General features: G+C 37.2%; 1 non-coding gene across 1 annotated transcript; it reads left to right on the forward strand.

Annotated features, from left to right (window-relative positions):
• Nucleotides 1-2,330: 2,330 nt before the first annotated feature.
• LOC122225674 lies at nt 2,331-2,437 on the forward strand. The gene has a single exon (XR_006205289.1). It is a non-coding gene; the product is annotated as a U6 spliceosomal RNA (small nuclear RNA).
• The last annotated feature ends 7,649 nt before the right edge of the window (nt 2,438-10,086 follow it).

A 10,086-nucleotide genomic window follows, 5' to 3' on the forward strand; every position in this document is an offset into this window, starting at 1 on the left:
ATGGGATGCCTGAGGATTTTTTAATAACTAGGATGCCTATTATTAGATGTAAGATGCTGACCTTCCTTCAGTGTGAAGTCTCCCCAACCCTCTCTTCCCCCAAAATTTAGTAAATTATATCACACACGTATATGTTTTATTAGTTTTCTTATTTTGTGGCACTATAACAAAAGACTGAGTTTCATATCTGGGTTAACACGACCTGTAACAAGCAATATTGCCAGATGGAAAGGTTAGCCATCAGCTAAGCTAATTCAAAGGGCAAAAAGTTGGAAGCCAGAAGGACCAAGCAAATGCTAGACCTCGGTAATTTTTAGAAAACTGAAGAAAAGTTTTATACTGACATAGGCATGGAATGGAATGATGGAAGAAATCTGATTCAGACAGTAGGGGGACTGGGGATCCCACACATCACCTGGGCTGCATATAAAACTCGTACTTTGTCAAGCAGTGTTCCTCGTCAGAGGCTACTACTGCAATGATACTGGTTTTTATTTTTTCAAATAAGCAAAAAAACGAATGAATAAATGCAGAAGTCTTTTTTAGGAAAGAGGATACATTTATTTCTTTAATCAAGAAGGATTTACGAGGCTATATATTGATGTTAGAATTGAATTACTGTTGATGCCACTTCCAGATACGAGCTTTTGTTACTGTGACTGTCAATAGCTGGGAACTACCATTTGAGAGACAATTGATTCAGTTCCGTGCAGCTGTATTCAGCAGGCCATAAGCTGTTTACAAAAATCTTTGTTTCCAAAGTTTGTGGTTGGAGGTGTCTGTGCTAATCTATTATAGGTAGTGTGACTATTCTAAATAGGGCAAAAAAGTTACCATGTCTACTAAAAAGACTATACTGTAAATGTTGGAAGTTATGTCTTCTCGTTCTGGTACATATTTATACTTCCTAATTTATTGAACAAGTGATTTTTCTCTAGAATACAATCACATGCATTTGATATGTATAGAAAAAAATGACAAAAATCTTGCTAAGATCTTTCGTAAGTCATGCATGTCAGTGAGTTCACATATACCTGACATTTCCTAAATCAAAGTGACAGTTGAAGCTGCCTGTCATTTTTAGCATAATTCAAAATAACTCCTATAAAAATGAATTATGAGCAAGGCAGTAGGACTACACATATTGCTCTCACAAATAACTTGTGTGAAAGAAGTATATCTCATTTTTTTATCTTTGGATTGAGAAAAGATTTCTTAGTGACACTGCAGTGACCTAAGGTCATAGACCCCTGCAAATCAAATGTCAGTTTAAGTTGCTATATTCATCTAGAAATGTATGTGATTTAGCAATGTGATTTACTTCTATCAGTAGGTAAAAAAACCCAAAAACATATTTTCATTTTTCACTCAGAGTGTAATGGTAGCACTTCACTTTTTAAAAAACACCTTTTGTAAAGTGCTATCTGATAAGATAGGAGCCCTATAATTTCCTTTAATGTTATTTAGCAAGGAAACAGTTTGGTGAGGTGGGAAGGGACATAGGACCTGGAATAAGATGCTCTTGGTTTTGAATACTATGCACTAACTTGATATGTGAGCTTAAATTTCCATATTTGAGTTTCCTCATTTTTTAAATGCAGACACTAAGAGTAGCTACTGCAAAGTATTATTGTAGCAAGTCAATGTTATATTGATTAACATTTTGGCTGGAACATAGAAGAACATATCTATTATTATTATCATTATTATCAACTTTCAAAGAATATTGAATATAGTGATCAAAAGTCATTATACTCCTAATATGATTTTTTCTTTTTTTTTTTTTAACGTTTATTTATTTTTGAGACAGAGAGAGACAGAGCATGAACAGGGGAGTGGAAGAGAGAGGGAGACATAGAATCTGAAACAGGCTCCAGGCTCTGAGCTGTCAGCACAGAGCCCGACACGGGGCTCGAACTCACTGACCGTGAGATCATGATCTGAGCCGAAGTCGGACACTTAACCGACCAAGCCACCCAGGCGCCCCCTAATATGATTTTTTCAAACTGCGTATTCTCCCACCTTACAATCCCTGAATTCTTCCAATCCTTACACTGTATCTTCTCCTCGCTTCCCAAAAATATTTGGGCTGTATTATTAATATATTAAATCACATCCTGAAAATCAATTTTTTATGATATGAATATCTGAGGGCCCATACACAAGTCCCTTGTTTTCTAAAACGTATGCCTTTATCCGGTATGTATACATGAAGCTTTGTTTAATCCTGAAACTTGCTGGCCCTGATGATAAAAAGAATGCCATTAAATTCTTTGTATATTAACCCTTGAAACTAAATATACTTTTCAACACCTAAATATGACACAACAGTGCTTGCTTTGGCAGCACATATACTAAGGTTGGGGAGATACAGAGAAGATTAGCATGTCCCCTGTGCAAGGATGACACTCGGGTTCGTGAAGCGTTCCATATTTTTGATATTAGCCAACTGGATCCAACAATACATTAAAAAAATTATTCACCACAACTAAGTGGCATTCATACCTGGGATGCAGGGCTGGTTCAATATCCACAAAACAATCACATCAATAAAAGAAAGGACAAGAACCATATGATCCTCCCAATAGATGCAGAGAAAGCATTTGACAAAATACAGCATCCTTTCTTGATAAAAACCCTCAAGAAAGTAGGGATAGAAGGAGCATACCTCGAGATCATAAAAGCCATATATGAAAGACCCAACGCTAATATCATCCTCAATGGGGGAAAACGGAGAGCTATCCCCCTAAGGTCAGGAACGAGACAGGGATATCCACTCTCGCCACTGTTATTCAACACAGTATTGGAAGTCTTAGCCTCTGTAATCAGACAACACAAAGAAATAAAAGGCATCCAAATCAGCGAGGAGAGGTCAAACTTTCACTCTTCGCAGATGACATGGTTCTCTATGTGGAAAACCCAAAAGATTCCATGAAAAAACTGCTAGAACTGATTCATGAATTCAGCAAAGTTGCAGGATATAAAATCAATGCAGAGAAATCGGTTGCATTCCTATACACCAGCAATGAAGCAACAGAAAGAGAAACCAAGGAATTGATTCCATTTACATTTGCACCAAAACCCATAAAATACCTAGGATTAAATCTAACCAAAGAGGTGGAAATTCTATACACTGAAAACTACAGAAAGCTTATGAAAGAAATTGAAGAAGGCACAAAAAAGTGGAAATATGTTCCATGCTCCTGGATAGGAAGAACAAATATTGTTAAAATGTCAATAATGCCCAAAGCAATCTACATATTCAGTGAAATCCCTATCAAAATAACACCAGCAATCTTCACAGAGCTAGAACAAACAATCCTAAAATTTTATGGAACCAGAAAAGACCCTGAATAGCCAAAGCAATCTTTAAAAGAAAACCAAAGCAGGAGGCATCACAATCCCAGACTTCAAGCTGTATTACAAAACTGTAATCATTAAGGCAGTATAGTACTGGCACAAAAACAGGCATTCAGATCAATGGAACAGAATAGAGAACTCTGAAATGGACCCACAAACGTATGGCCAACTAATCCTTGACAAAGCAGGAAAGAATATCGAGTACAATAAAGATAGTCTCTTCAGCACGTGGTGCTGGGAAAACTGGACAGCGACATGCAGAAGAATGAACTTGAACTACTTCCTTACACCATACACAAAAATAAACACAAAATGGATGAAAGACCTAAATGTAAGACAGGAAGCCTTGAAATCCTCGAGGAGAAAGCAGGCAAAAACATCTTTGACCTTGGCTGCAGCAACTTCTTACTCAACACGTCTCTGGAGGCAAAGGGAAACAAAAGCAAAAATGAACTATTGGGACCTCATCAAAATAAAATCTTCTGCATATTGAAAGAAGCAATCAGCAACCAAAAGGCAACCGATGGAATGGGAGAAGATATTTGCAAATGACATTATCAGATAAAGGGTTAGTACCCAAAATCTATAAAGAACTTATCCAACTCAACACCCAAAAAACAAATGATCCAGTGAAGAAATGGGCAAAAGACATGAATAGACACTTCTCCCAAGAGGACATCTGGATGGCCAACCGACACGTGAAAAAATGCTTGACGTCACTCATCATCAGGGAAATACAAATCAAAACCACAATGAGATACCACCTTACACCTGTCAGAATGGCTAACATTAACAACTAGGCAACAACATGTTGGCGAGGATGTGGAGAAAGAGATTCTCTTTTGCCTTGTTGGTGGAAATGCAAACTGATGCAGCCACTCTGGAAAACAGTTACGAAGGTTCCTCAAAAAATTAAAAACAGAAATACCTTACGACCCAGCAATTGCACTAGTAGGCATTTATCCAAAGGATACAGGTGTGCTGTTTTGACGGGGCACATGCACCCCAATGTTTATAACAGCACTATCAACAATAGGCAAAGTATGGAAAGAGCCCAAATGTCCATAGATGGATGAATGGATAAAGAAGATGTGGTATATATATACAATGGAGTATTTCTCGGCAATCAAAAAGAATGAAATCTTGCCATTTGCAACTACGTGGATGGAACTAGAGGGTATCATGCTAAGTGAAATTAGTCAGTAAGAGAAGGAAAAATATCATATGACTTCACTCATATGAGGACTTTAAGATACAAAACAGATGAATATAAGGGAAGGGAAACAAAAATAATATAAAAACAGGGAAGGGGACAAAACATAAGACACTCTCAAATATAGAGAACAAACAGAAGGTTACTAGAGGGATTATGGGAGGGGACATGGGCTAAGTGGATAAGGGGCATTAAGGAATTTATTCCTAAAATCATTGTTGCACTATATGCTAACTAATTTGGATGTAAATTAAAAAATAAATCAATTATTAAAAAAAAGACTGTGTTCAACCTCACATAACAGACTGCAGTAGCTGGCATAATATGAACTCATTTTCCCCAAGTAACAAGTCTGGAGGTAGTCAGTCTAAAGCTGGTGCAGGTGTCTGAGAACTCATGAGACCAACTCCTATCTTGTGGCTCTGCCATCTTTACTGTATAGCTTTTATCCTCTCGACCATAAGGTGGCTGCTCCATCTCCAGACGTCACATGCATGTCTCAGATGAGAGGGAGAGAGTAGAATGAAGAAAAAAAGATGTATTTTGTTGGGAAAACAATAGCTTTCCTGTGTGCTCCACCCAGGAAGCTTCCTCTTGTATACTATAAATATAAATTACATAGAGCAACTCCAGCTTAAAGACAGTCTGTAGAAGAGAATTTTTAAATTGGATATAGGGCTACCTCTAAAATTTGGGGAACAGAGAAGAGATGAATAGATATTAGGTAGGCAACCAGCACTGTCTATACCTGGGTCAAAAAACTTTTACTCGACTTACACAGAATGATATGGCAACATGATTACGCCACCAAAGTACACTGGCAGTGGCTGAATAAGGAAATTTTATTCAGTAATATAAAACAAGTTACAAAAATTCAGTTAATAAGAGGAAATAAAATTCAAGAATTAAAAAAAATTCTCACAGAAGGCTAGAACAAATCCTTTGGTACTGGATTGGTGTCAGAGACTTCAGTATGAATTCCTATCTATCTACCACCTACCTGCCTATCCATCCTTCCATCCATCCATCCATCCATCCATCCATCCATCCACCCAGGCTCTATATACAGCTGGAGAGATACAGAGATAATTATAGATATATGTGTATCCATAGGTTAATATACATACATGTTTCCTAGTTCCATCTGCTAAGAGGGCCGAGAAGCAGTGACACCAATAGCAATGAGTGCACCAAGTGTGGAAATCTTGGTTTCTAAATACAATTTGCCAATAGCGATAGGAGCTCCTTGGAAAAATGGTGGATTTTAGGTCTGGTGCAAGGTAAATATTAGAGGAACCTGGAGCATTTTGTAATGCTAAAATGTAAGGAAGTGTTTAAGAAAACAAAAGAATGGGGGCATAGCAAAAGGTCACAGGAACGAATCTTGAAAGAGATCCCAATGGCCAAAGATGGAATGAGTTAGGCAGCAAAATAAAGTAGTATTGGATTATAATCCAAAGTATAAAATATACACAGGTCCATACTGATATAAAGAAACCATTGAATAAACAAATAGATGGGGGTGGAGGAAAGAGATACATCTTCCTTATGGAAAATTCCAAATAATGTGTGCAGATACTCCCCCTCCAGCAGGTGGAGCAAAATTCTCCACCACCAGCCCCCCCTCCACCTTTAGTGTGGGCTGGACATAGTGATCCCCTTCCAAAAAAACAGTGAAAAGAAAAAATGGAAAAAACAGCAACTTTACAGTGGAAAACTTGGCAAGCACTATTGTAACCTCATGACCGAGGTCACCTTAGCAGTGGTATCATGTCTCTCTGATATGATGTGATGTGAAGGCTACTGTCATCTTTTTAGTATTCCACACAAAAACCTCCAGTCTAGTCATAAAAAAAATATCAGACAAAACCAGATTTGGAGACAATCTACAAAATGCATATTCCTCAAAACTGTCAAGGTCATGAGAAACAGGGAAAGTTTGAGAAACTGTCACAGACCGGAGGACTAAGGAGACATGACGACTAAATGCAATGTGATGTCCTGGATGGGAATCTGGAATAGAGGAAAAACTTTAATAGGAAAAGAGAATAAAATTTGGAGTTTAGTTAATACTGACGTACCAATATTAGTTTCTAAATATTGACACAGTTAACGTGGTAGTGTCAGATGGTAGCATGAGGGAAAACTGGGTGAAGAGTACATGGGGATTCTCTATACTATCTTTGGAATTTTCTGTTAATCTAAAATTATCCCCAAATAAGACGTTTTTAAAAATACCAACATAGTGGGGCGCCTGGGTGGCTCAGTCGGTTAAGCGGCCGACTTCGGCTCAGGTCATGATCTCGCGGTCCGTGAGTTCGAGCCCCTCGTCAGGCTCTGTGCTGACAGCTCAGAGCCTGGAGCCTGTTTCAGATTCTGTGTCTCCCTCTCTCTGACCCTCCCCCGTTCATGCTATGTCTCTCTCTCTCTCAAAAATAAATAAACGTTAAAAAAAAAATTAAAAAAAAAAAAACCAACATAGTTACAATTGGATATGATACTAGCCCGTTAAAGAGATATTATAATGACATCATGAACTTTTAATTAATGGTCTCCAAAGAATATCAGGATGCAGAACTACAAATAGCTTAAGCTACTTACAGTTATTTCATTAATACTAGATTAGTTCAGGTTCTAGATCCTAAGGAAAATAAGCCCAAGGGTAGAAAGGGTGTCTAATGAGATTTCTGGAGAACTCTAACCTTTACAAGGTCAAGTGAAAGCTGCCAGCAGGTGCAATTAATCATTCTGTTGTCTTCTTCAACTTAAGATATTTGTAGTTAAGAACCTATACTTACAAAATAATTTTTTTTATCAAATCCTATAAGTTATTTCCCCCTCAAAATCATAGAATTACCTTGAGAAACCTCAACTCAAAATTTCTTCCACTTAAGAATATGCATTTTTAGAGCAGCAGCATTGGCAATTGGCTAAGATTAGTGTACAGAATCAGTACATCAGGATTTTAATCTTGCTTTCCCACTCATTTTTTCAATGACCTTGAGAAATTTTATTTAACATGTTCCTTGGCCACCAAATGAGATTGATGAAATTCTCTAGGTTAAAAAAAGAAACAATTATGCAATCATCAAAAAGCAAAAAATATCTATTGTGGAAGGGCATTATACCGTTTTGTGATGATGAAAGAGAGATTTATTTTCTCCAGTTTCTTATTTATTAACAACAAAATTAGATGCCAATAACAGCAAAATCGCTCCTGCTGAGTAACAGAACCAAATATAGTAATATATAAATATAGTAATGAATGAAATAAAGTTAATCTTCAAAAACATACCCCTCCAAAAAAACTCACTCCAAATATTTTTTTCTGCTGAAGAGGCTTCTTCCAGAAACCCAATATGAATTTAAATACCCTATGTTACAATTACCATGTAAATTGAGCTTCAACTTTTAAAACTTTTAAGAAATTTAATTGTCTTTTGACTGTCAACAAAAACAGTGAAAGAAAGAATCTCTCCAAAATATATCAACATCCTTATTTTGGTCTCTGATTTTGAATTAACTTTGGGGAGGTGTTTGAGTTCTTCTGCCCTCAAGGAATGTAAGTGTGGGGGTTACGTGCAAGAACTGGAATGTATAATTCAAGAGACTTCAGAGGGACAGCCAGGTTTATTCATTATGGATTTTGCCACCTTACAGAGGTCCACAAGGGGGCACTCTTTTGCTGAGATTTTTCTACACATTTTAAGGTTAAACCAGATTTTATAAGGAAATTTGGTAACACACACACACACACACACACACACACACACACACACACACATTTTGTTTTCCATGGCTATTTCAATTTTATCATTGTAATCAATCTTTTTCTTTGCTATCTTTCTCCAGTTATGGTTCTCAAGAAAATAAAGTGTACAGTTCTGTAGCATTAAGTACATTCATATTGTACAACCATCATAACCATCCATCTCCAGAACTTTTTCATCTTCCCAGACTGAAACTTTGTACTCATTAAACAGCTTCATTTCCCCCTCTCGACAGCCTCTGGAATCCATCAGACATTGTGTCTCCATGACTTTGATTACTCTAGATACCTCACTTAGGTAGAATTAAACAGTATTTGTCTTTTTATGACTCATTTATTTCCCTTTGCATAATTATTCAAAGTTCATTCATGTTGTTCTAGATGATTCTTAAGATGATCTTTCTCTAACCTTACTAAGGACCAAAGCTTTAGGAAACAAATGAAAGTAAATAAGGTTCATAGGGGCACCTGGGTGGCACAGTCCGTTGAGCGTCCAACTTCAGCTCAGGTCATGATCTCGCGGTTTGTGAGTTTGAGCCCGGCGTCCGGCTCTGTGCTGACAGCTTGGAGACTGGAGCCTGCTTTGGATTCTGTGTCTCCTTCTCTCTCTGCCCTTCCCCCACTTGTGCTCTGTCTCTCTTCTATCAAAAATAAATAAATGTAAAAAAAAATCTTTTTTAATAAAAAAATAAGGCTTATATTATTGGCACTTCTATATTTGTGCCAGATCTTTTTTGATCTATTATCCATTTTTTTTTCTCCATTTGTTCACATCCCTCAACTTCTTAACTCATCATTATTTGGTGAGTCAAATTCAAACCAGCTGCTTTACTAAGTTCATCACAGAAATTCATGCCTTACTACAGGTTTCAATTCTCATTTAAATGATTTATCATTCCACATTTGCAGTTGAACATAGTGGCAACTTTTTTTTTTTTTACTGGCAAATTTTATATAAAGTGACAGCACCAAAAAGCAAACATAATTGCCTATAAAATTGCTTCCTGATTCAGTTCGAGTGAAGACAGCTGGGAGAGGAGGGTGGTGGCCTTGCCCAATTGATTAAGTTTTGCTTATCATCAATAAGCACAGCCAAGCCTAGAAGGAATACTCAAAATGATTTTTTTCTCTCACCTAATACTATATCCATTTAAATAAAGAAACAAAAAAAAATGTCAGTTTCCTCACACAACAAGAGAAGAAAGTATCAGCTGGGAAAATTTTAACCAGCTTAATGAACTCTAACACTATAGGATCTTCATTATTATCATTTTCCTTTTCCACATTCATGTTTCCAAATACAAAACACGCACACAAATAATCAAACAAAAAGACCTACAATGTCTTTCAGTGTCCACTGTACCATTAAGAAAATGAGACAAATATTTTTGGAGTAGCAGCCTATAATATTGTAATGAAGCTGGCCGGACAATACCATAGCAACCTCCTTAAGGGAATCAGAGAAATTACTCCTGGAATATGAAACATCTGAAAGTTCCATGTGGGTGCCCCAGTTGCTTGATCCCGCCATATTGGAGGAGGTCATCAGAGGACATGGCTGCTGATTGACCTCTGAGCTGAACTCCAGCAATCAGAGGCTATGTATTAACCCTTCCCCTGTCTTGAAGTATATGTCTTGCCCATTCTTCTCAAGTTCGGAGAAACTTGAAAAACACAGATGTGAGAGAGCCAAGTGTTGTTGAGACCCTCTGTACCGTATGCACGTGACTGAGCCCAGGTAAGG

This window comes from Panthera leo, chromosome B4, assembly GCF_018350215.1.
Source record: "Panthera leo isolate Ple1 chromosome B4, P.leo_Ple1_pat1.1, whole genome shotgun sequence".
NCBI lineage: Eukaryota > Metazoa > Chordata > Mammalia > Carnivora > Felidae > Panthera > Panthera leo.